Source organism: Saimiri boliviensis, chromosome 7 (assembly GCF_048565385.1).
Source record: "Saimiri boliviensis isolate mSaiBol1 chromosome 7, mSaiBol1.pri, whole genome shotgun sequence".
Taxonomy (NCBI): domain Eukaryota; kingdom Metazoa; phylum Chordata; class Mammalia; order Primates; family Cebidae; genus Saimiri; species Saimiri boliviensis.
Window position 1 is genome coordinate 62,615,990 of NC_133455.1, and position 26,491 is coordinate 62,642,480.

At 40.2% G+C, this 26,491-nt stretch overlaps 1 protein-coding gene across 4 annotated transcripts in view; it reads right to left on the reverse strand.

Moving 5' to 3' along the window:
* The window catches only part of YEATS4 (YEATS domain containing 4), a 137,838-nt gene that overhangs the window by 54,164 nt on the left and 57,183 nt on the right, over positions 1–26,491 (reverse strand). For 3 of the 4 annotated variants that reach the window (XR_012518417.1, XR_012518418.1, XR_012518419.1), the window contains exon 7: positions 6,587–6,700. The gene's annotated coding sequence lies outside the window, so the exon portion shown is untranslated. The remainder of the gene's footprint in view (positions 1–6,586; positions 6,701–26,491) is intronic. The other variant, XR_012518420.1, reaches the window with a different exon arrangement.

A 26,491-nucleotide genomic window follows, 5' to 3' on the forward strand; every position in this document is an offset into this window, starting at 1 on the left:
AGCCTCCCAAAGTGCTGGGATTACATGCTTGAGCCACCGCACCTGGCCTCAAATACCTTTTTGACACTAAATGTTGGTTTGAAGCTACTGAGTACACTGGACTTTTGTCCACTGAACAACTTAAGTTAGAGCTACTGAGTAGAGAGGTGCAAAGGGCAACCGGGGAATCAACGTCCCCTGTTTCTTTCTGTCTTGCTGCCTTCCTGGTCCTTGGCTTCCAGGTCAAAGTGCTGCCCCTTATGTAGGTGAGTGTGCCACACTCAGCATGCATGATTCTGCGGCTTTTTGAATTGCTCAGTTTATGTTCTTTGTGAACACCCGCATGCATCCTGCAGGAATTTAGGTGGCATTTCTCAGGTTTTTTGCCCCTTAATCACTACAATACATTGATGGAAACCTTCTTTCTTGCCAAGTTGTTGACATCCCCAAAAGAACTGACGGCAACATTTCCTCTGAGAAAGGAGGCCACGTTAAGTACAAGGCAGGGCGGATTCATTCCCAGTGCCACTGATGAGCAATCAACTACATCACCCCAGTTAATCTCAAATCCATCTGGCTTCAAAGTCTGGGCATTTCTCAGTGGGCCAAGCCAGGTCCCACTTTGGAAGTAAAGGGGATTCTGTGCTTAAGGAGTCAGTGCCTTGTCCTACCTCCAGACATTCATTATATGCCAAGAAAGTCCCATCTTATTCTGAAGCAAAGTCAACGAAATGTTCTGGACAGAAGTGGATAGAGTTTGTGGAATCTAAATTTTTTCCTATTCCTATATCACTTAAGACTAAATAATCTGTCCAATTTTGGGGGCAATAAGAAATGTACTCTTGGGACTGGGCATGGTGGCTCACATCTGTAATCCCAGGAGGGTGGATCACAAGGTCAAGAGATTGAGACCATCCTTGGTCAACATGGTGAAACCCTGTCACTACAAAAAATACAAAAATTAGCTGGGCATGGTAGGGCACCCCTGTAGTCTCAGCTGTTTGGGAGGCTGAGGCAGGGGAATTGCTTGAACCAGGAGGTGGAGTTTGCAGTGAGCCAAGATTGTGCCACTGCACTCCAGCCTGGCGACACAGTGAGATTGTTTAAAAAAAAAGAAAAAGAAAGAAATGTATTCTTTGGGTATGGTGACTCATATCTGCTATTCCAGTGCTTTGGGAGGCTAAGATGGGAGGTTCACTTGAGGCCAGGAGTTTCAGACTAGCCTGGGCAACAAAGTGAGACCCCATATCTACAAAAACATTTTAACATTAGCCAGTCACAGTAGCATGTTCCTATAGTCCCAGCTACTGGGGAGGCTGAGGCAGTAGGATCACTTGAGCCCAGGAGCTTGAGGCTGCAATGAACTATGATCATGCCACTGCACTATAGCCTGGGCGACCCTATCCCTTTAAAAAAAATTAAAATTAAAAAATAAAATTAAAATGTTCTCTCTTTCAGAATAAGCAATCATTGTTTGGATACTTGAGTTCTGCAAATGAATAAAAAGTATCAAATATGCAATTTGGATGCATTAGCTCAGTAGATTTTTGGTCAATAGATTTAATTAACCCAAACTTCTATTCTCTGCCAGTGTTTCTGGTTCATTCTATGTCACCACCCCTAGCACACTTAGGATTCAACAACATCTGGGTTTTTTTTCTGCTTTCTGATGTCCTGCTTTCTTACTTCTAGGTCTTTCTTTGCACATGCTCTTCCTTCCCCCTTCCACCGCTGCATTCTCTCCTCCCTGTATCCACTCTTCTGGTTAACTCCTATAAAGCCTCAGGTTCAATGTCACCTCCTCCAGGTGGCCTTCCTGCTCTCCCTCCCGTATCACCCTATTATAACCCTCATCACACCTGCCATCTTTAGGGAGGGCACTCTGTAGCCCAAGCCTGTGCATTTGAATCTTGACTTGGCTGATTGCACAACTTTGGGCTGCCAACTCACTCAGTGTTTGACTTTCTCCACCATTAAATGAGGACAATAGTGGTACCTGAGCCCTTGAGATAAAGTTCAGGTTCACCGAGAGAATACCTTTCAAGTGCTTAGAGCCAGCCTGACCTGCAGGGAACCTTCCATCCATGTCAACTCCTACGTTGTTTACAGTAATAGAAGAGAGACTGTGACCAGGTTGATGGCCACAGCACCCCAGCACTTGGCATAGTGGCTACGCATATTTGCTAGATAAATGAATCTAGTCGAACAAACACATTAAGTGTACGGCTCCCAACCCTCATCACCTTGCGTCTGGACTCCCAAATGGGCTCCTGTCCCTCAGCCCTGATTCTACCCTTGCTCTTTTCTAAACCAGCCAGAGGGATCTTTTCCTAACTGAAGTCAGATCATGTTGCTCTTTGACTTTCTCATCTCACTTGGAATAAAAACCAAAGTCCTTGCAATGAATCCCAAACCCCTCTGTGGTTTGGTTCCCCAGTATCCACCATTACCTCATCTGCTACCTTCCCTTTGCTCACTTGGCTTTGACCACATTGGCCTCTGGGGTGCTCCCCAAACACACCAGGAGTGCTTTGGCTTCAGAGAGTTTGCCCTGGAAGTTTCTTCTGCCTGGATCATTATTTTCAGAGAAAATTGCCTACACACTCCTTCACCTCCTTCGTGTCTTGCTCAGATGCCACCTCCTCAACAGGGCCTGCATAAAGCACTCCACTTAAAGTTGCAGCCCTGTCCACACTCCCCTTCAGCACTCTCACTCTCTTCCCCTGTTCAAATTTTCTTTTTCCCATATCGTGTAACACCTTCTAACTTAACACTGTAATTAACTAATTTATTATTATGCTTATTGCTTATTTTTTGACTTTCCCTTCTAAAATGTTAGCACTACAATGTAGGGACAGTTGTTTATGTACAAGCACTTATTACAGTACCTGGGCCTGGCATGGTGGCTCACGCCTGTAATCCCAGCACTTAGGGAGGCCGAGGTGGGAGGATTGCTTGAGCCCATGAGTTCGAGACTAGCCTGGGCAACACGGTGAAACCCCACCTCTACAAAAACCACAAAAATTAGCCAGGCATGGTGGCATTGACCTGCAGTCCAGCTACTCAGGAGGCTGAGGTGGGAGGATCACCTGAGACAGGCTGCAGTGAGATGTGACTGCACTATTGCACTTCAGATTGGGTGACACAGTGAGACCCTGTCACGAAAACAGACAACAAAAAACAGTACTTGGCACACACAGGTGCTTAATACATATTGTTAAATGGTTATTTATAGATATACACATACATGCATATGCACAGCTACACATAATTTTTTCTTTCTTTTTGAGACAAGAGTTTCACTCTTGTTGTGTGGGCTGGAGTGCAATGCCGTGACCTCAGCTCACTGCAACCTTTGCCTCCTGGGTTCAAGCGATTCTGCTGCCTCAGCCTCTCAAGTAGCTGGGATTGCAGGCACGCACCACCATGCCCGGCTAATTTTTTGTACTTTTAGTAAAGACAGGGTTTCTCTATGTTGGTCAGGCTGGTCTCGAACTCCCAACCTCAGGTGATCCACCCGCCTCAGCCTCCCAAAGTGCTGGGATTACAGGCATGAGCCACCATGCCTGGCCAATAGCTATACATAATTTCTGTTTGTAGTTACTATGGTTTAATAGGGGCAATTCTTCCATGTGAGAAAAGCAGTTGCAGTTTTGACATAATGTCCTCGACAGATTTCATTTAAATAGATTTTTCCAGTTGCAGTTTTGACATAATGTCCTCGACAGATTTCATTTAAATAGATTTTTTTTCAATGAAAGGGGCATTGCACAAAGTCCCTTCTTTGTGCAGCCTCAACGTTTTCTTTGACGGTTTGGATGCTGTGACCCTGTGCATGTGGTCTTGATGGAATGTCCCAATTAGTTATGAGATGTGCACGAGCAGCCCGGGGGAATAGCTAGTCAGTTCAAGTCTCACCAAGGAAGGTTTCTCATTAGCAGTTCTCTTGAAATTCTTCTTGGGCTGTCTCTATCCTCCGGCAACTCAAAATAGCATGCTCGCTTATAGTTTCTTTTGTCAATCTTTTTCCTTATTGATTGCTAAAAATACATGGTTATTTCTTAAAAATATAATGACAATGGTCATTTTGACTGAATATTTTGATCTTCACTCCAACAATTATGTGGCACATATAATAATTTTTGCCTGACTTCTGCTACAAATAAACTATGATAAGAATATGTTAACTGTGTAGGATAAGTTACAGGGCAGTAGATCTGGGCTCATTATCCGAAGTTTTAATAAGAAGCTGAGAAGGATATAGAATGAGCTGACTCTCAACATGTAGAATTTCCTAATCATTGGAGATGATTTATATGAAAAGCCCAGAAAAGGCAAATCTATTGAGGCACAGAGAAAGTGAGAGGTTGCCTGGAGCTGAAAGTGGGAGTAGGGAGTGACTGCAGATGGCAAAAAGGCTTCTTTAGAGGTGATGAAAATACTCTAAAATCAGATTGTGGTAGTGGTTGCACAACTCTGCAAATTTCCTAAAAATCACTGACTTATATGCTAACATGGGTGAATTTTATGGCATGTGTGTTAGTTTGCTAGGGCCGCCGTAACAAAGTATCACAGACTGGGTGGCTTAAACAGGAGAAATGTATTTTCTTGCAGTTCTGGAGGCTGAAAATCAAGGTGTTGGTCTGCAGAGTTGGTTTGTCTGAACACTGGGAGAGAAGGGTCTGTTTCAGGCCTGTGTCCTTGGCTTATAGATGGCTGTCTTCTCCCTTTATCTTTACATCATATTCCTCCTGTATGTGGCTGTGCCCAAATCTCTTCTTTTTGTAAGGATGCCAGTCATATTGGATTAAAGCCCACCTTAATGACCTCATTTTAGTTTAATTACATATAGATATACACATGCATGCTAAAGATGTTTAGATATTATCTCCAAACACTTACATTCTGAGACACTAGGGTTTAGGACTTCAATATATGTATTTCGGAGGGCGCACAATTCAATCCATAACAGTATATAAATTATACCTCAGTAAGCCTGTTAAAAATAGCATATATATGTTTTTGTTTCTGTTTTCTGAGACAGAGTCTCACTTCGGTGCCCAGGCTGGAGTGCAGTGGCACAATTTTGGCACACTGCAAGTCCTCCTCCCAGGTTCAAGCGATTCTCCTGCCTCAGCCTCCCAAGTAGCTGGGACTACAGGTGTGTACCATCATGCGTGGCTAATTTTTGTATTTTTGGTAGAGATGGGGTTTCATCATGTTGGCCAGGCTGGTCTCGAACTCCTGGCCTCATGAGGTGGATGGCCACCTCGGCTTCCCAAAGTGCTGGGATTATAGGCATGAGCCACCATGTCCGGACAAATAGAACTTATATTAATTGAACACTTACTAGGTTCTAAGTCCTGCCAACATGTATCAAAAACTTTAAACACATACATGCACACACACACATGCACACACACATACATGCACACACACACACACACACACACACACACACACACACATACCTCCTTTATTTTCCAATAATTTCTCATCTGCGAATTTCTAAGTGTTAACCCCTCCCATTTAACACTCAACTTATAGGAGTCAAAGCATTTATACCATTACAACCTCTCTCCTGTCACCCACCCTGAATTCACTCATCTATAAAATGAGAAATTAGTATCAAATCTGAAGAAATATGTTACTAGCACTAGATCAACAGTCTCCTTAGTCTCAACTTTCCAAGGGTCACTAGTAAGTTCGAAGGATCTATGAAAACTCCAATGACCTTGTAATGCCCAACAGCATCTCTCAGGCGTAGTCTTCCCAGAAAACTGTAGCACCCAAGACCCTCTCCACATTAAGACACCCTTGATAATTCTCTTCCGATTTACTACACCACCCCAGTGGTTATCATAACAATCTGTAACTCATAATAATCAGTGAGAGCCATTGTTAAGACAAAAAGTAGCCAGGTGCTGTGGCTCATGCCTATAATCCCAGCACTTTGGGAGGCCAAGGTGAGCAGATCACCTGAGGTCGGGAGTTCGAGACCAGCCTGACCAACATGGAGAAACCCCGTCTCTACTAAAAATACAAAACTAGCTGGGCATGGTGGTGCATGCCTGGAATCCCAGCTACTCGGGAGGCTGAGGCAGGAGAATCTCTTGAACCCAGGAGGTGAGGGTTGCAGTGAGCCAAGATCGCGCCATTGCACTCCAGCCTGGGCAACAAGAGCAAAACTCCATCTCAAAAAAAAAAAAAAAAAAAGACAAATTATTTTTACTTAGAATACAGCACTGGGCCACTGGTATTGGAAGCCTCCATCTGCATCATGACATTCCCAGTCCAATGGTTCCCAATATCCCACATAGAGTTTTCTGGGCCCTTCACAAGTCCAGTTACAAAACGACAACAATGCAGGACTCCACAGTGGCTATCCAGAAAATAGGATATGACAAACACTTCCCAGCCTCAGTATATGCTAATCCTAAAAAACCAACAAAAGAATTCTAGATCAGAAGAATCTTTCATAACATTTTTCATAAAATACATGCCCATTTTTCATTTACCATGTACCAGGGACTGTGCAAACTACCTTATATACAGTTTCTCATTTAGTCCTCAGAGAAGGAAATGGAAGCTTAGAGAAGTTACTCACCCTGCAGGTGGGTCTGTCTGACGATAAAATCTTTGCTCTTAAAGGGAATTCCTAGCTATTCATGACTTGCTTGTGAATGTCCTGAGCTGTTCCTGTTCTCGATCATTCTTGCTGCTGAGAAAAAAAAAAAATGTATAAATGTTAAGAGGAATTAGGCCAGGTATGCTGGCTCATACCTGTAATCCCAGGACTTTGATAGGGCAAGGTGGGAGGATCACCTGAGGCCAGAAGTTCAAGACCAGCCTCAGTAATAGAGCAAGACCCTGTCTTTACAAAAAATACAAAAATTAGCCAGGTGTGGTGGTGCGTGCCTGTAGTCCCAGCTACTTGGGAGGCTAAGGTGACAGGATCATTTGAGCTGGGGAGTTTGAGGCTGCAGTAAGCTGTGATCATGTCACCGCACTCCAGCCTGGGTGACAGAGCAAGACCCTGTCTCAATAAAAGAAGAAAAAGAGAAAAGAAAAATTGGAAACAATCTAAATGTCCAATAATAAAATAATAATTATGGTATAATTATAGAATGGAATAATATGCAGTTTTTATTGATGACGTTTTTAACTATTCTAGATAAAGTTCATGACATATAATATTAAGCGAAGAAAAGCAAAAAACAAAACCAGTTACATGGCAGTTCACAGAAAAAGAAATGCAGATGGACAATAAGTCTATAAAAAAATAATCTAACTCAGAATTTTTAAAAATGCAAAGCAAAACAATAAAATACCCAGCCTGAGCAATATGGTGAAAACTTATCTCTATAAAAAATTTAAAAATTAGCCAGGCATAGTGGCACGCACCTGTGGTTCCAGGTACTCACACGGTTGACGTAGGAGAATCACTTGAAACCAGCGGGTGGAGGCTGCAGTGAAATACTTTTGTGCCACTGCACTCCAGCCTGAGCCACACAGTGAGACTTTGTTTCAAAACAAACAAATATTCAAACAAATAAAACTGATGAGATTCCCAAAGAGTTGAGCAGGGTGTAGAGAAGCAGGTACTCTAATGCACAGTTCTTATTATTTGGAACAAACTTTTGAGATAAATTTGACAATATTATCACAAATTTAAAATGCAGACTCTCCTTGACCTAGCAATTTTACTTGTAGAAATTTATCTTGTAGAAATACATACATATGCAAAGATGGTCATCATGCCACTGATTGTAGTAGCAAAATAATTAGAAACAAATGTTTATCAATAGCCAAATGATTAAATAAATCATAGAACATTCATATAGTGGAACATATGCAGGTCTTAAGTGATGCAGAGTTGTATGTGCTTATTTGCAAAGATAGCTACATCAGTCAAGATCCAGCCAGGAACACAAAACTCATGTCAGCTAATTCAACAGGTAGAATTTAATACAGTGGTCCTCCCGTATTCACAGTTTTCCTTTCCATTTCAGTTTCAGTTACCTGTGGTCAACTGCAGTCCAAAAATATTCCATGGAAAATTCCAAAACGTTTCATAAAGTTTTAAAGTGTACACTGTTCTGAGTAGCAGGATGGAATCTCTTGCAGTCCCGCTCCATCCTGCCCAGGGCATGAATCATCCCTGCCTCCGGCAGATCCAGGCTGTCTGCATTACCCGCCAGTTAGTCACTTAGCAGTCAGCCGTTATCAGATTCACTGTGGTAGTATCACAGTGCTTGTGTTCAGGTAACCCTTATTTTATTTAATAATGGCCCCAAAGCGCAAGAGCAGTGATGCTGGCAATTTGGAGATGCCAAAGAGAAGCCGTAAAGTGCTTCCTTTAAGTGAAAAGGTAAAACTTTTTGACTTAATAAGTAAAGAAAATAAATTGTATGCTCAGGTTGCTAAAGGTCTTCCTCAGTAAGAATGAATCATCTATCCGTGAAATTGTGAGCAGCACACTGTTATAATGGTTCTACTTTATTGTTGTTGTCATTAATCTCTTACTGTGCCTAATTTATAAATTAAACTTTATCATAGACATGTATGTTTGGGAAAAAAACATAGTGCTTACAGAGTTTAATTCTATCTGAAGTTTCAGGCATCCACTGGGGGTCTAGGAATACAGCCCCTACAGATAAGGGTGGGGACTACTGCATAGGAATCAGTTACAAAGGTTTAGAGGCAAACTTTTTTGTATCCAGAAGGTGGTGACCAGGGACACGGGCTGCCCTGCAGGCTTTGACTCAGGCAGGTGGTCAGTGAAGCAAGCAGGGCCACGATTACTCTATCCAAGGCCACATCTTCCTCTCTCTCTTCTTCTTTCTGTGTATCAACTTCATTCTCTCTCTGCACACCAGCTTTCTGCTCTTCTCCATGCACATAGCTGTACCAGCTCTAGTTCAAGAATTAGCAATGGCTGAAGATAATCCCAGGAGACAGTCTGATTAATCTAGGTTGGGTTAAGCACCCACCCAAGTCCAATCAAAGCAGAGGGAAGGGTCACATAATATAAACATGGCCTTTGTGAGTGGAGGGTTGCAGTTCTCACCAGAGGATCCTATAATGGAGAGATCCTATCTACTACTGACAACGTGGGTGTCTTAGTTCATTTTCAACTGCTGAAACAGAATAACACAGACTGGGTAATTTACAAAGAAAAGCCATGTATTTGGCTTATGGCTCTGGAGGTTGGGAAGTCCAAGGGTATGGTACTGGGATCTGCTTGGCCATCAGGTGAGGGTCTTCTTGTTCCATCATCCCATGGATGAGAGCAGAAAGGCAAGTGAGTGTATGAGACAGAGAGAAAATGAGGGCCAAATTCATCTTTCATCAGTTCACTCCCACAATAACTAACACATCCCTGAGATAACAGCTTTAATCCATTCATGAAACTCTGCTCCCAAAGACCTCACCCAACACTGTCACAATGCAACCAAATTTCAACAAGAGTTATAGAGGGGACATTTAAACCATAACAATGAGCAACTGCATTGGTACTAATGCCATCTTACAGAGTAGAAAATTCATGATAAGGAGAAGATTGAACTCGGAGATGATAACTTAAGCTTGGAGCATGCTCAATTGAGGTACCAGCCTGCAAAACATCCAAACATATCATTTAGGAGGTAACAGAATGGAGAGTCTAGGGCGCAGTATGGGAATTTGGGCTAGAAATCTAGACTTGCGACAATTAGCATAAAACAGTGTTTGAAACCACGGGTATGTAAGAAGAAAAGAAGATGGTTCAGAACAGAACCTTAGAGAATGAAACACATTTATAGAAAAAGCAGAGGAAGAGGAAATACTGAAAGAGACTGAGAAGAATTGGCCAAAAGGACAGGAGGAAAAAACGAAACAAAAAAAATCATGGTGAAAGAGAGAGAAGAAAGAGAAAGGAAGTTTCAAGAAAAAAGAAAGTGGTCAATTTTGTAAAATGCTTCTCAGAGGTCATATAAAATAAGCCCCACAAACTGCTTGTTTGGATGTGGCCCCAAGAAGATGTCTGACAATTTGGGAATCAAAGTGAAGGAAGAAGCCCAATTGCAATGCACTTAGGAAATGAACTCCTCATGATATAATTCCTTTGCCACATTCATGAAACAGGTAGATGACAAGCTTTGTAGAATATTAAATAGAAGAAATAAGCCAGTGTGTTTATAAATCATGGTTCTTCCGCAAATTCCGCCCCCTCTTTTTTTTTTCTTTTTTGAGACAGAGTCTTGCTCTGTCGCCCAGGCTGGAGTGCAGTGGCACGGTTTTGGCTCACTGCAACCTCCACCTCCTGGATTCAAGGGATTCTGCTCCTTATCCTCCCAAGTAGCTGGGATTACAGGCATGCGCTACTATGCCTGGCTAATTTTGGTATTTTTAGTAGGGATGGGGTTTCACCATGCTGGCCAGACTGGTCTTAAACTCCTGACCTCAGGTGATCTGCCTGCCTAGGCCTCCCAAAGTGCTGAGATTACAGGTGTGAGCAACCGTGCCTAGATGCAAATCCCTTTTTATAGGGTAACTTGGACTAATCTCATCAGTTCAGAACATTTACAAAGGCCAAATCTCAGGTTTTTACTCTGAATTCACAGAGCAAATCACAGAGGTCCCCTTGGGGTTGGTGATTCTTGTATACTCCCAGTCTAGAGAAACATCAGATCAGGGACCAGCCCAGCTACGGTCTGGCCTGCCGCAGGTTTTGTATGGCTTGTGAATAAAGAATATTTTTTACATTTTTTCGATGTTTGATAAAATATCAAATGAAGGGAAACATTTTGTGATACATGAAATTCTATGGGATTCAAATTTCAGTGTTTTGGGAACACAGCGCTCCAATTTTTTTGGAACTCAGCTCTCAGCTATGTCTGACTGCTTTCATGCTATAATAGCTGAGTTCAGTATCTGCAACAGAGACCATGACATGCTTACTCTCTGGCCCTCTTCAGAAAAAGTTTGTGGATCCCAACTCTATAAGATTGGACAGGACAGTTCTGGGCCTTTAGGTTGTCCTTTGGAGATATAAAAATAGCTTAGTTATGGTCACCAAACCTCAACAATAAGCATACTATATATTTGTCTACTCTCCTAACATTTTAGATATAGGAACAACCCTAGCATAACTAGGCCACATGAATGGCCCCATTTTAGGCCAAATCAAGGGGTTTTCACTGATAACATGTAGTGAGCTACGTAGTTATTTGTGATGTCTTAGAACACCGCCAGACAAGACCCTATGCCTGGCATTGTGACAGGCTAGAATACAGAGAGGAAGAACCAAGAGCTGTAACTAGACTCATGCTTTGGTGTGGAACAGTCCCAGGACAGGCCCTGGAAGTTAAGTGGCAGGGAATAACAAAATGCTGTGGAGCACTTTCTAGATGTGAGGCTTCCCAAGGGCTTTACACACACTTAACAGGATAAATAAGATGAACACCTTCTCTATCACCAAGAAGCTTACCATCTGAAGAATGGGAATATAAAATCTAGGGTTAAAATCCTAGGTTCATAGCTGGACCTGGGAGATCACCCATTTTCACCGTAAAACAGAGGCAAGCAAGACGCTAAGGAAGTTTACAGGAGGATGAGCTTACTGGCAGGCAGGCAATTTCAGCCTGGAAGGACAGAAATATTTTAACAAAAGAGTGGGGAGTGTGAGCAACAAGAAAGTTCAGCATACATTTAAGGAACAGCATCGAGATCCTACTGGCTGAGATGGAGGGTGCCTATGAACTAATTTTTAACTTACAAATTTAGTTTCAATTTCCAGCTATGCCCAAAAGGACGTCTTTTAAGTTCAACTAAACATGGACTCACAATCTAGACCACACGTGGATGCTGTATCGGATACTCCAGAGGAAGCACAGATTGGCACTGGGGCATGGGAACGTCCTCCTGGGACTCTCTGCAGCAGTCCACCCATCCGTGCAGCTTAGGATCCCACAGCAAGACCCTTGTCAACCACCAAAGGTTGAGTTCTCATGCAGAAAGGGAAACAGTTTTACTAGCCCTTTACTCATGCTCCCCAACACCAGCTCCAGTTTCACTGCTTTCCTCAGAATAACTCCTGGTAATATTTTTCTGAGAATTTAATGAAATTATGTAGCTGTAGGCAGACATTTGATTTATTTCTATTTTTTCACTACTAAAACAAGCAATGAACATCCTTAGGTACACATGAAAGTATTTCCTATCAGAGAAATTACTTCATCAAATGGTAAATTTTCAAAAAAAATTTTTTTTAAGATACAGGGTCTCACTATGTTGCCCAGGCTGGAGCGAAGTGTCTGTCTATTCACAGGTATGATCTCACTCATCAGCATAGGAGTTTTGACCTGCTTAATTTCTGACCTGGGCTGGCTCACCCCTCTTTAGGTAACCTGGTGATCCCCTGCTCCCAGCAGGTCACCATATTAATAATGCTAAACTTAGTGTGGACACAAGAGCAGCATAGTGCACTACAGCCCAGAATTCCTAGACGAGCGATCCTCCTGCCTCAGCCTCCTGAATAGCAGGGACTACAGGCCCGCACCACTGCACTCAGTAAATTTTACATTCTGACAGGTAATATGAAGTGGCTATTAATTTTAATGCACACCAACAATGTATGAATGCCAATTTTCCTTCACTCTCTGTGGCTGAATATTAGACATCTTTAAATTTTGTCTTTACAATGAAACAACAATTGTCTTGTGTTAATTTGCATTTCCCTGATTACTATTAAGTTCATACATCCTTTTTTTTTTTTCACATTTCAAATTAGAGACAGGGGTCTTGCTATGTTGCCTAGGCTGTTTTCAAACTCCTGGACTCGTGTGATCTTCATACCTTGGCCTCCCAAAGTGCTGGGATTACAGGCGTGAGCCACCATGCCTGGCCATATGCCTTTTCGAATGTTTATTAAATCACCATTTGTATTTTTTGTGTGTGTGAATTACTTGATCATATTTTTTCCCATTTTTCTATTGAATTTACTTTTTTAAATTAATTTGTAGGAGATATATGTATATACATATATATATATGGCATACATATTAATGTATTGTTTATATACACACAATAAATATTTTTATTTTATTCTTATTAGGTATGTAAGGGAAACTATTAAAAGTTTTCCATCAGTACTTGGTGGCTGAGTGAATATTAGGGCTTTGGAGTTAGACTTGTATCTCAGCTCTATGACTTCCTAGTATGTGACCTTGGGCAAAGCACTTAATCTCCCTGAACCTGTTTTGCTAAGTGGGGATAATAAGATGTACTCACTGGCTTGTCTTTAGTTGAGTATGGGACACATAAAGTAATCAGTAAATGGTAACACTCAGCATTATTTTTTAAACTGAGATGTAATTCACATACCATAAAGTGTACAAGGCAGTAGTTTTTTAGTATATTCACAAGGTTGTGCAACCATAACCACTATCTAATTCAAGAACTTTCCCATCAACTCCACCTAAAAAAATTCTGTCCCCAGTCACTCCCCATCCTTCCTACCCCACCCATCTCCTGGCAACCACTAATCACTTTCTGTCTCTACAGATTTACCTATTCTGGAAGTCTCATGTAAGCCGGGTCATACAATAGGTGGCCTTTGTGTCTGGCATCTTTCATTTGGCATGTTTCTAAGTTTCATTCTGCATGTTTAGCACATCATTCATTTTTACTGCTGAGTAATAATCCATGGTATTGATACACCATATTTCATTTATTAATTCATCAGTTGAGGGACATTGGGATTGTTTCTGATTTTGGCTATGCTGAATTTTGGCTATGCTGCCGTAAAAATTCATGTACAGGTTTTCATGTGGACATGTTTTCCATTCTCCTGGGTATACATCTAGAAGAATTTTGAGGTCATATGGTAACTCTATGTTTAACATTTTGAGGAACTCTGAAACTTTTTCTACAGCAGCTGCATCTTTTCACATTTTTACCAGAAATATATGAGAGTTTCAATTTCTCCACATCCTCGTCAACACTTGTTATTGTCTGTCTCTTTTATTACAACCATTCTAGTGGGTATGAAGTGTTATCATCATTTTGATTTGCATTTCCAAATGATGTTATGCATCTTTTTATATGCTTATTGGCCATTTGTATATCTTCTTTGGAGAAGTATGTATTCAAATTTTTTGTCAAATTTTTAATTGTCTTTTTATTGAGTTGTAAGAGTTCTTTATGTATTCTGGATATGCGACTTTTGTCAGATATATGAATTGCAAATATTTTCTCCCATTCTTTGGGGTTGTTTTTTTTTCTCCCACTTTTTTGAGAACATCCTTTGAAGCACAAAAGTTTTTGGTGATGAAAATCAATTTTCCTTTTTTTTTTTTTTTTTTTTTAGATATGGTCTTGTTCTGTTGCTCAGGCTGGAGTGCAGTGGCATGATCCTGACTCACTGCAACCCCCATCTCCTGAGCTCAAGCAATCCTCCCAGTTCAGCCTCCCAAGTAGCTGGGACTACAGGTGCACACCACCATGCCCAGTTAATTTTTGTATTTTTTTTTAGTAGAGACAGGATTTTGCCATGTTGCCCAGGCTGGTCTCGAACTCCTGGGCTCAAGCAATCCACCCACTCTGTCTGACACAGTGCTAGGATTACAGGTGTGAGCCACTGCGTCCAGTTTATTTATCTGTTTTTTATTTGGTTGAGTGAACTTTAGGTGTTATATTCCTAAATATTTTATTGTTTTAGATGTTATTATAAATGAAATTGTTTTCTTAATTTTTATTTTCAAATTGTTCATTGCTGGAGTATGGGAATAATTGATTTTTGCATATAACTGCTCATCCTGCAACCTTGCTGCATCCATTTATTACCTCTAAGAGTTTTTTTGTGTGTTTGTGTGTATTCCTTAGGGTTTTCTTTGTACAAGATTATGTCATCTCCAAATAGAGATCATTTTACTTCTTCCTTTCTAATCTAGATGACTTTTATTCCTTTTGCTTGCCAAATTGCTATTGCTAGAACCTCCCACACAATGTTAAATAGATGTGGTGAGAGTCAGCATCCTTATCTTTTTCCTAATCTTATAGGGAAAGGATCCAGTCTTTTACCACTATGTATGATGCTTCCCACTGAGGAAATTCTCTTATATCACTACTTTGTTGAGTTTTTTTTAAATCGTATAGGGGTATTGGATTCTGTCAAATGCTTTTTCTGCATTTATTGAGATGATCATGTGTATTTTTTGTCCTTTGTTCTATAAGTATTGTGTATATGTTAGTTTGTTAGGGCTACCATAACAAACTACCACATACAGGGTGGTTTAAACAACAGAAATTTATTTTATCACAATTCTGGACGTTTTAAGTCTGAGATCAAGTTGTGGGCAGGATTAGTTTCTCCTGAGGCCTCTCTCCTTGGCTTGTAGATGGCTGTCTCCTTCCTGTGTCTTCATATGGTCTTCTTTCTGTGAGTGTCTGTGTTTTAGTCTCCTTTTATAAGGACATCAGTTGTATTATTTCATTTTCATGCTGCTAATAATGATATACCAAGACTGGGTAATTTATAAATAAAAAGAGGTTTAATGGACTCACAGCTCCAAATGGCTGGGGAGGCTTCACCATCATGGCGGAAGGTGAAGAATAAGCAAAGGCATGTCTTCGATGGCCGCAGGCAAGAGTGAACATGTGCAGGGGAATTGCCCTTTATAAAACCATCAGATCTCATGAGACTTATTCACTATCACAAGAATAGCACAGGAAAAACCCGTGCCATGATTCAGTAACCTCCACTGGCCCTTCCCACAACAAGTGGGGATTATGGGAGCTACAATTCAAGATGAGATTTGGGTGGAGACAGCCAAACTGTATCGCCAGTCATATCGGATTAAGGTCCAACCTAATGATTATAATTACCTCTTTGACACTATATTCAAAAACAGTTACAGTCTGAGATACTGGGGGTCAGGGCTTACTATGTGAATTGGAAGAGGGACACCATTCAGCTCATAATAGTGTATTATACTTATTGATTTGTATATGCTGAACCAACCTTGCATTCCTGAGATAAATCCTGCTTGATAATGGGACTTATTATCCTTTTTATGTTGCTGAATTTGGTTTGAAAGTATTTTGTCAAGGATTTCAGCAGATGGTCAGCATTATTATCTTCTTTAGTCTCACCATTCAACATGCTTTTTCACATGTGCTATGCCATTTACTCTTAAACAGAATTCTGTGAGGCAGGCAGTATGTTCACCACAGCAAACTGAGGCTCGGGAAATTTTATTTTCTCTTAATTATAAACTTGCCATAGTACATAGTATAATTTGGAATTAAAATTACAGATGGGGAGAACATTTAGGGAGATAAAAGAAAGCAGGATTTGGTGAGAACAAAGAGAAACTTTGTATGGATGGAAGTTTACAGAATCAATTTGAATAGTATCAGTGATCTCAATGATGTAAGAACTGAGGTCATCTGCTGATGTGCAGAATAAGAGTAAATAGATTTGTGATTTCAATTCATGCATGTAATTAAACCAAGCAGGAGTGACAATTCCCATTAATTTTGAGAAGATGATTTAACCAGATTAACTGGTGGGAGAATAAGCCAAAATTTTAATAATAGGGATTTGACTGTATCAGTAACAGTAAACCTCAGCTTACAGATTCCTTCTTTCTTGGAAACTTTGTTTCTCAGTTGATTTCCAGTTTGCACACTCTTCTCTAAGCTTTAAGGGAGCTGCACCATGACTGTTCAGTCAGGAAATGCTGAATTAAAATTCTACCTCTGGCCCCAACAGATTGAGTGACTTTGAAAGACATTTAATTTCTTCATGACTTTACTTCCTTATCAAATGAGGGAACTAAGTTAGACGATTAGCTCTCAGCTTTATGACTCTATTCATTTAGTGAATTAAGAAGCAGACTATTCAGTAGATTGGAAATTATCAGACGGCAACCATGAGGAATTTACTAAGGGTAGAGTAAGGAATTACTCAAGAGCAATGAAGCCTTGTTGAGGGTAGAACCGTTAACGCAGGATAGCCAGTGAAAGTAAGAGAGTAAACAGACTAGGTTGGAGATCAGGGAGGGCCACCTGGAGGGGAGGATTGACAAGGAGCATATTACATAAGCCCACTGAAATCTGGGTTGTCAATTGGTTCAAATTTATCTTAAGTAAAAATAACTAAAAATAATTAAAAAGTTAGATCAGAGAGTCCAGGCTGGGGCAGGAGATAGATGAAATCCATATATTAAGCTGCCTATTTTTACATTAGGATCATGGTGTTATTTATCCCAGGTCACTGCACAATGCACTGAAGAGCAAGGACCTTACCCATGACTGCGTCCAGCAGAGCTCCTGAAGGAGTCCTGGCCCTGGTCCCTTACATCATTTACGGGTCATCTTTAATTTCTTTCAACTGCCACATGACACTTCATCAAGGAGGCTATGTACAAGTAATCAAGATATCTGTTTTTCCTTTTCATTTAATTTTAAAACTGTTTTTATTCTTTCACTCAAATGAAATGCATTCTTATTTTTTTAAAAAAACTAAATATTTAGACACATAATGAAGATAGTGACAGTCTCTATAATTCTTCCTAAATTTGGTGATGATTCTGCCAAGTTGCTTTTCTTTGTTTACTATTACTTACACAAATTGAATCATAAACACTGTTTTTCAAACTGCCTTCCCTTCATCCCAACAAACCAGCATAGATCTGCTTTACTCATTTTGACAACCACAGAGGATTTCATTGTATCATATTATAACATAATTTACACAGCTTCTATTGATAGACATTTGCCTTGCTTCCAATTTTTTTCCTATTTTTTTTGTAAACAATGCTGTAGTGAAAATTCTTGTGCATATCTTGCATATTTGGATAAACATTTGTAAGTAATACATTGTTTTTTTCTTATTTTGTCCTTTTCCCTTCTTCCTTCTGTGAAAATAAATAATACATTCCTAAAACTCTAGTTGCTTTCAATAAAAAAGTAAACAAAAGTGAATTTTTTTTTTTTTTTTCAGATGCAGTCTCACACTATTGGCCGGGCTGGAGTGCAGTGGCTTGAGCTCAGCTCCCTGCAACCTCTGCCTCCCAGGTTCAAGCGATTATCCTTGCCTCAGTCTCCCAAGTAGCTGGGATTACAGGCGCCTGCCGCCATGCCCAGCTAATTTGTTTGTATTTTTAGTAAAGACAGGGTTTCACTATGTTGGCCAAGCTGGCCTCGAACTCCTGACCTCATGATCCACCTGCCTTGGCATCCCAGAGTGCTGGAATTACAGGCATGAGTCATCATGCACGGCCACAAATGTGAATTTTAAAAGTGAAACTGTTGAGTCAGAGTCTTTTAGTAGATATTCCTAAATTATCCTCCAAAAACACTGAACTAATTTACAATTTACAATTGTATGAGGGTAGCTGTTTCCTCACTCTCTTGCTATCACTGTCTTTTTTTGTTTTGTTTTGCTTTTTTAAATCTAAAATTTTAAAAATAGAGTTAGCAAATAAAAATATAGTATGTTTTGTTAAATTTGAACTTCCGATTAAAAAAAAAAAAATACTCTATCTCTGGCTAGGCATGGTGGCTCACACCTATAATCCCAGCAGTTTGGGAGGTCAACGTGGGCCGACTGCTTGAGCCCAGGCATTCAAGACTAGCCTGGGCAATAATATGGTGAAATTCTATAAAATATTCAAAAATTAGCTGGGCATAGTGGTGCCCGCCTATAGTCTGAGGAGTTTGAGTTGGGAGAATCACCTGAGCCAGAAAGGTCGAGGCTGCAGTGAGCTGGGATTGCACCATTGCACTCCAGCCTGGGCAGCAGAGTAAGACTCTGTCGCAAACAAACAAACAAAACTATCTCCATTTTCCAGGTGGCCTGTTTCTGGTTTCTCTGTTGATATCATCAGTGATGTCTTCTCTGCTATCAATTTATCTGTACCATTTATCTCATCCTATATAGATGAGAAATATTTGCTATTTAAATTTGTGTATTTTTAAGATTTAGTGGGATGAATCATAAAATTGGTTATGTTTATGTCCTCTGTAGGGAACTACCTGTTTAAGTCTTTTGCTCCTTTTGCCAGTGGTTCACTTGTTTTCCTTAATGATTTATAATAATTCTTTTAATTTAAGGAATTAGATACATATATGTCCCAGTTTTCCTTTAGACTATTTTTATTTTTTTGTCTTCATCTAGAAGTGGTTGCATTTTTATGTAGTACAACTTGTGCAATTGTGCCACTATGACCACTTCTCAAATTACCTGGATGCCTCATACAAATGCAAATTCCTGGGCTCCATTCTAGATCTAGCTAATCAAATTTCTTTATTATTGTACTCTGTACTATTAAGAAGCTCCCTAAGGGATTTTCTTTCTTCTTTCCTAGCTCCCTCCTTTATTTTTTTCCTCCCTCCCATCCATTCTTCGAGACTTCTATTACATTCAATGATCATTACTGAAGAATTTGCTAGAATTGTTTAAAAAAAAAAACATGGAAGTAAACATGCTAACCATGCAATTGGAAGCTACTGTCATCTTGCGAGAAAGCGTGCTGATCCAGTAAGATCAAGAAAAGATTGACTTATTCTTCATCAGTTGACATCAGGGAGAAAAAATGATTTTCTCCAACACTATTAAAAACCCTTATTATGAAAAATCTCAAGCATATGCAAAAGTACAGAAAATAATAATAAATTCCCACGTACCTATTACCAAGCTTCAACAATTAGCAACAAGCAGCCAATCTTGCTTCATCTGTATTTCCTATTCCCCTTACCATCCCCTTTCCCCAGATTTAGCAACTCTCAAGAAATTCCTAAACTCATTCATATTTGAAATCTAAAGCTTTAAGATTTCTGGGTTTTGCATTGTACTTTCCAACTCCAAGAAAATAATATATTTAATCTTCTTTTTTGTTTTGTTTTGTTTTTCTTTATCAATTATTGGCAGGGGCTGGATTGGGGGGAAGCAATTTCGTCATTTTTTTTTTTTCCCTAGTTGGTAACTGTATCATCTCATTTTCTTTCTTTCTTTTTTCCAAGAGACAAGCTCTTGATCTGTCACCAGTCTACAATACACTGGCCCACTCATAGCTCACTGTAGCCTCAAACTCTTGGGCTCAAGCAGTCCTCTTGCCTCAGCCTCCTGAGCAGCAAGAACAACAGGTACATGCCACCACATCTGGCCAATTTTTTCTGTTGTTTGTTTTGGTAGGGACCAGGTCTCACTATGTAACCTAGGCTGGTTTCAAACTCCTGGCCTCAAGAGATCCTCAGGCCCACAAAGTGTTGGGACTACAGGTGTGAGCCACCATGCCCATTCATTTTCTTTGGTTTAAATCTCAAGAGCTTGAAATCTATTATTATTAAAAACAAAACAAAACAAAACAAAACTGAAGACATTAGGGGTAGTGCTAAGGAACAGGTACCTGAAATGTTTTCTAAAAGAGATTTCAAATATCTATGCTTTAGTATCCCGTCCAACAGAATTAATACTAGAATTTTCTTACATGTTATTAACGGCTAGCAAGATTTTTATCTATAGTGTTTTGCATTTATGCTACTTGATGTTCATATTTCATATAGTATTAAATTACTCCAATTAGTTAAAGGAAGAAGGTTTGAGAAGCATTTAGGCATGAGCAACAGACAATTAAAAACGGTAACACTTTGAACATGAGAATTAAGTATTATTGAGACAGAAAAAGCCCATAGCAGATTACTCGTCTTGAATCACTGCTGGTTGACTCAACACCAAGCTATAGTTTCTTAATCTCCTATCTGTAAAATATGAATAACAGCACCAACCACCTACATTGGTTAGAAAAAAATGGGACTAATACTTTGAACTTCTTTAAAGAAGTGAGCTGCCTAATTAGCTGTGTTTCTTTAATTCTTCTTAGTTATTGTCTAGATGAAGAAATCCCTTGTGTAATAAGTATTCTTCTTCCAATGATAGAAGAATGGGAAAATCTATCATATGGATATACCACATTTTAAAAATTCATTCATTAATTGATGGAGATTTTGAATTATTTCCTTTTTGGCCATCATACATGATGCTATGAACACTGATGTACAAGTTTTTGTGTGAACGTGTTTTCATTTCTCTTGGGTATATATCTAGGAGTGAAACTGCTGGGTCATTGATAACTATGCTTAACTTTTTGAAGAATTGCCACGCTGTTTTCCATTTTACATGGTTTACTTGTAAGTCCCTGTAGGTTGCTGCCTTTTTCCAGAGATGCCGTGCCCAGCAAGGACATCTAGTGAGACAGTCTGCCTGCAGCTACTGAGCTGTGCTGGGCTCTGCCCAGTTTGAACTTCCCGCCTTTTTTGCTTGCACTGTGAGGTTGAAACCACCTACTTGAGCCTCAGCAATGGTGGATGCCCCTCCCACCTCCATGGAGACCAGCAAGCTAAGATCCACTGGCTTATATTTCCCACCAGCGATATATGAAGGTTCCAATTTTTCCATATTCTCACCAACTTTTTTGTGTGTTTTGTTTAAAATTATAGCCACAATGGTGGATGTAAAGTGGTAACTCATTGTGTTTATGACTGACATTTTCCTAATGATGAACAATGCTGAGCATTTCCTCATATGTTTATTGGCCATTTCAGTACCTTCCTTGGAGGAATCTCCGTCCAAATGCTTTGGCCATTAAAAAAAATTTATTGATGAGATGAGGCAAAATGGCTGAATAGGAACAGCTCTGGTGTGCAGCTCCCAGTGAGACTGGCACAGAAGGTGGTGATTTTCAAATTTCCAACTGAGGTACCTGGTTCGTGTTATAGGGACTGGTTGGTCAGTGGATGTAGCTCAAGGAGAGTGAGCCGAAGCAGGGTGGGGCACTGCCTCACCTGGGAAGAGCAAGGGGCCAGGGAACTACCTCTCCTAGCCAAGGGAAGACTTTAGGCACTGTTCCCTGCCCTCCAGCCCAGACACTGTGCTTTTCCCATGGTCTTCACAACCCACAGATCAGCAGATTCCCTCTGGTACCCACACAACCACCAGGGCCCTGGGTTTCCAGCACAAAACTGGGTGGCCATTTTGGCAGAAACTGAGTTAGCTGCAGCAGTTTTTTTTTTTTTTTCATACTCCTGTGGTGCCTGGAACACCAGCAAGACAGAAGTGTTCACTTGAAGCCAGGATGCCAAGTGGTCTGGCTTGGTGGGTCCCACCTCCATGGAGACCAGCAAGCTAAGATCCACTGGCTTGAAATTCTTGCAGCCAGCATAGCAGTCTGAGCTTGACCTGGGACATTGGAGCTCAGTGCAGGGAGGGGCATCCACCATTGCTGAGGCTCAAGTAGGTGGTTTCAACCTCACAGTGCAAGCAAAAAAGGCAGGAAGTTCAAACTGGGCAGAGCCCAACACAGCTCAGCAGCTGCAGGCAGACTGTCTCACTAGATGTCCTTGCTGGGCAGGGCATCTCTAAAAAAGGCAGCAACCTACAGGGACTTACAAATAAAGCCCCCACCTTCCTGGAACACAGCACCTGGGAAAAGAAGTGGCTGTGGGTACAGCTTCAGCAGACCTAAACGTCCCTACCTAGCAGCTCCTAAGAGAGCAGCAGATCTCCCAATACAGCATTCAAGCTCTGATAACTTTTTATAAATAACATCACTATCGCAGAACCTAAGGTTGGTCATTTGAGATGTTTTTCAGATCTTTTCATTCTGGTCATCAGTTGATCCTATCTGGACTCATGACCCATGACTCAACTGGTCCTGTGGCCCCCACCCAGAGGCAGACTCAGCTCAGGAGGACAGTTTTCCACACCCCTATGTTTTCATTCCCAACTACTCAGCAGTACCCATTACCTAGCCCCCAGCCCACCAAACTATCTTTAAAAACTCTAGTCTTTGAGTTCTCAGAAAGATTGATTTGAGTGGTAACTTTCTGCTTGGCTGCCTTGTTCTTTCTTTATTGCAATTAAAAAACAAAAAAAGATGAGGGAGTCAGGCATGGTGTCTCATGCCTATCGTTCCTGTATTTTGGGAGGCTGAGCTGGGAGGATGACTTGAAGCCAAGAGTTTGAGACTATCCTGCGCAACAAAGTGATGCCCCATATCTACAGAAAACGAATTAGCTGGGTGTCGTGTCATGTGTCTTTAGTCCCAGCTACTCAGAAAGCTGAGATGGGAGGATCGCTTGAGCCCAGAAGTTCAAGGCTTCAGTGAGCTATGATTCTATCACAGCACTCCAGCCTGGACAGCAGAGCAAGAACCTGTCTCTAAAAAGAAAAAAAAAAGTAACCACGTTCTGATAGTATAATTAAAAATCAGAGAGTGGGCAAAAGTAGAAATAGACTCACTCTCACAGTGACATAGTGCTGACGAGGAACAATAGGATAATGGTGCATGATTTTAGAGTCACTGCTGTGTATTTTTATATTCTTCTATGGTGTGCTTTTTGACTATTTAAATACCAGTTTTTAGTTCTTTCTTCATGCCATAAAAAATTCTAGGATTCAGAAATTTATCATACATATATCACACAAATATGTATACAAATCCTTTCTAAATCTCTCAAAGGAATGCTAACGTATTTACAATTGCACATCCAAAATAAAAGAACTACTCTGGTTTTTGATAGACAACTTGTATAACAGACAGAAAACACAGCCACAATTTCTAGAGAAAAGCTTACTAAAAAGACATACAGCTCTAAAAATCAAAGTCTATTAATACAAAAATAAAGGAACTATTTTTAAAAGATGCACAGTCCAGACTACAGAGTCCTTGTTTTAAACTGAGAGTGCTCAAGCTGAGATCTCTTCTTTAAATCTCTGAGTCTTACTGTTTAAACGTCACCCTTTGGTAGTTTAGGGAAAGGATAGAGTCTTGGACCTAATGAAAACCAACTAGCTTTTCCCTAACAATTTTTATATCTCTAACTATATATAGCCATCTTTCTATTCTACAGCATTGCAAAGTCACTTTCTTTATTATTTTTATCAAAAATGAACAAATCCAGTTTTGCTGGGGGTACAGATCTGAGTTCGGGGAGCTAGTTTGAAGGAGATAGGTTGAGTACTGGGGGAGGTACCAGGAACACCCAGCTTAAGATAAATATCCAGACCCCCTCAGACACATGGGAAACAGCAGACAATAGAAAGAATCATTGAGCAGAATTGCTACAAGGCATTATATTCTACATGTGAAATTTCAAGAAAATGTATCTTTAAAAAATACAACAAAATAACATAAAATAAATTTTACCTTATTGGGTGAGTTATTTCTGAGCAACAGGCTTTAAAGTTTGACAAGACTAGGTTTCAATCTTAACTGTCCATGTGTGACTGTGGACAAGTTATTTAAACTCTCTGGGGCTCGCTTTCCTTATCTGTAAAAAGATATTTAACCCTTTCCTTCTAGGGTTGTTATAAGGATTGCATTGGATTCATATGTAAGTCACTTAATGCATCATCTGACATTTTTATCAGTAAGTTTTTATTAAATGCCTGCTATATATCTGGGACTCTGCTCTATTCTCAAAATACAAGACTGAAGAAGACAGGTAAGTTCTTCCTCTTGCAGATCTTGGAATTCAGTAGGAACCCTGTCAACTAAACAGGCTACTTCTTTGTCAGGGTTTGTGATTTTACCCTACTCGCAAGTTAATAAGCTAGCCATTAAGGCTTTGTAGATGCTGGCAGAAGACAGGAGACTCCTGCATCAGAGACAGATGACTTTATTAACCACTGCACAAGTAAGCCACATGGATGTCATGTTCATTGGTTGCTCCTGCTCTCCAAGTCCTGCAGGGGCAATGCGGAGGGGCCAAGTGGATGCTGCAAATGAAGCAGGTTTGCATCACAGCTGAGAAACACTGAGCTTGGAAATTCACTGCTTTTTAAGTAAGCAGAAAACAGCCCACTCTTTGCCTTAGAGGAAGATGTTGCCTCACTGCAAGGCTGCTCATGGCAAATATCACTGTGAAAAATAGGGGTCAGAGTCTTGCATTCTTGGCATACCCAGGAAAAATACACAGGGACACTCAGGGCTCACGATGGACTGCCCTCTCCCAATATTCCTCATCTGAAAACAGGGATAATAACAGCATCTAACTTAAAAAAATGTTGTGAGAGTTAAATGAGAAAATCTATGCCAGAATTGAAGGAACTGAAGCTTTTAAATAAGTCATTAGGCCAGGCGTGGTGGCTCAATCCTATAATCCCAACACTTTGGGAGGCCTAAGCGGGCAGATTACTTGAGGCCAGGAGTTCAAGATGACCCTAGGCAACACGGTCAGACCCCGTATCTACAGAAATTTAGCCATGCATGGTGGTACACATCTGTAGTCCCAGCTACTTGGGAGGCTGAGGTGGGAGGATCACTTAAGCCTGGTAGGTTAAGGCTGAAGTGAGCTGTGATTGCACCACTGCACTCCAGCCTGGGCAACAGAGCCAGACCCTGTCTCAAAAAAAAAAAAAAAAGTCAGCAATACTTGTTACAAAAAGTAGTAAGTGTAAGCTATTGTTATTGACAGTTGTAACAGTAGAATGAGCAGAAGAATTAGGTGCTGTTTAAATGTTTCCTGAATTGATGAGTTGGTATAGGGTTAAAATAAATATAAATAATAGGTGACATTCAGATTTTACCATATGAGATGCTGTTTTAAACACTATATAAATTATTAATTTGCACATATTATTTCATTTAATAACTCTATCAGGTAGGTACTTTTATTTTCCTAATTTTATAGACAAGATTTTACAGATGAGAAAACTGAGGCTGAGGGGAGTAAGTGGTTTGCTCATGTTTAGATAGTCATGGAATTGGGATTTGAATGAAGTATTCATTATTTTGACACTCACTAGGAGATGAATCAATCTTTGTTAGGAAAATAAAGAATCTTTTTTTTTTTTTTTTGGCAAATGCCTTTTCACCTTATTTTTTCTTAATGCTTCTTGAGATTCAGATTTTCCTGACATTAGAGTGGTAATATCTATTAAGGTTTACACTTGGGTAAGAAGAGTTAGAAGACCACAAGACTGCTTTCAATAAGCGTTACTTTCTTCTAAAGTTTAGGGCAATCTGTTCTTGACATTGAAATGCAGTAGTCAAGTAAAATTATCACCTCACCCACTGAGTCCCCAAAGTGGGAAACACAGTATTTGGCAACATTTTTCTAAAGGTGGACTTAAAAAAAGAAAACTACCTTAATAATTATTATAGCTCTCTCTCATACATATACACACACTTGTGCAAACATATGTTAGCAAAAAGCTATAGGGAAGCACAAATAAGCAGAAAGGCATCCCATGGTCATGGACTGAAAGATTTAATGTTGTTAAAAATGTCCATACTAGCCAAAGTAAACTACATATTTAATGCAATCCCTCTCAAAATCCCAATGGTATTTCTTTGCAGAAACAGAAAAAGAAATTCTAAACTTCAAATGGAATCTCAAATGACCCAAAATAATCTTGAGAAAGAACAACAAAGCTGGAGGCTTGAAGGCATTCTGACTTCAAAACATATTACAAAGCTACAAATATAAAAACAGCCTCCCTGTTTCCTGTATCAGTACTAGA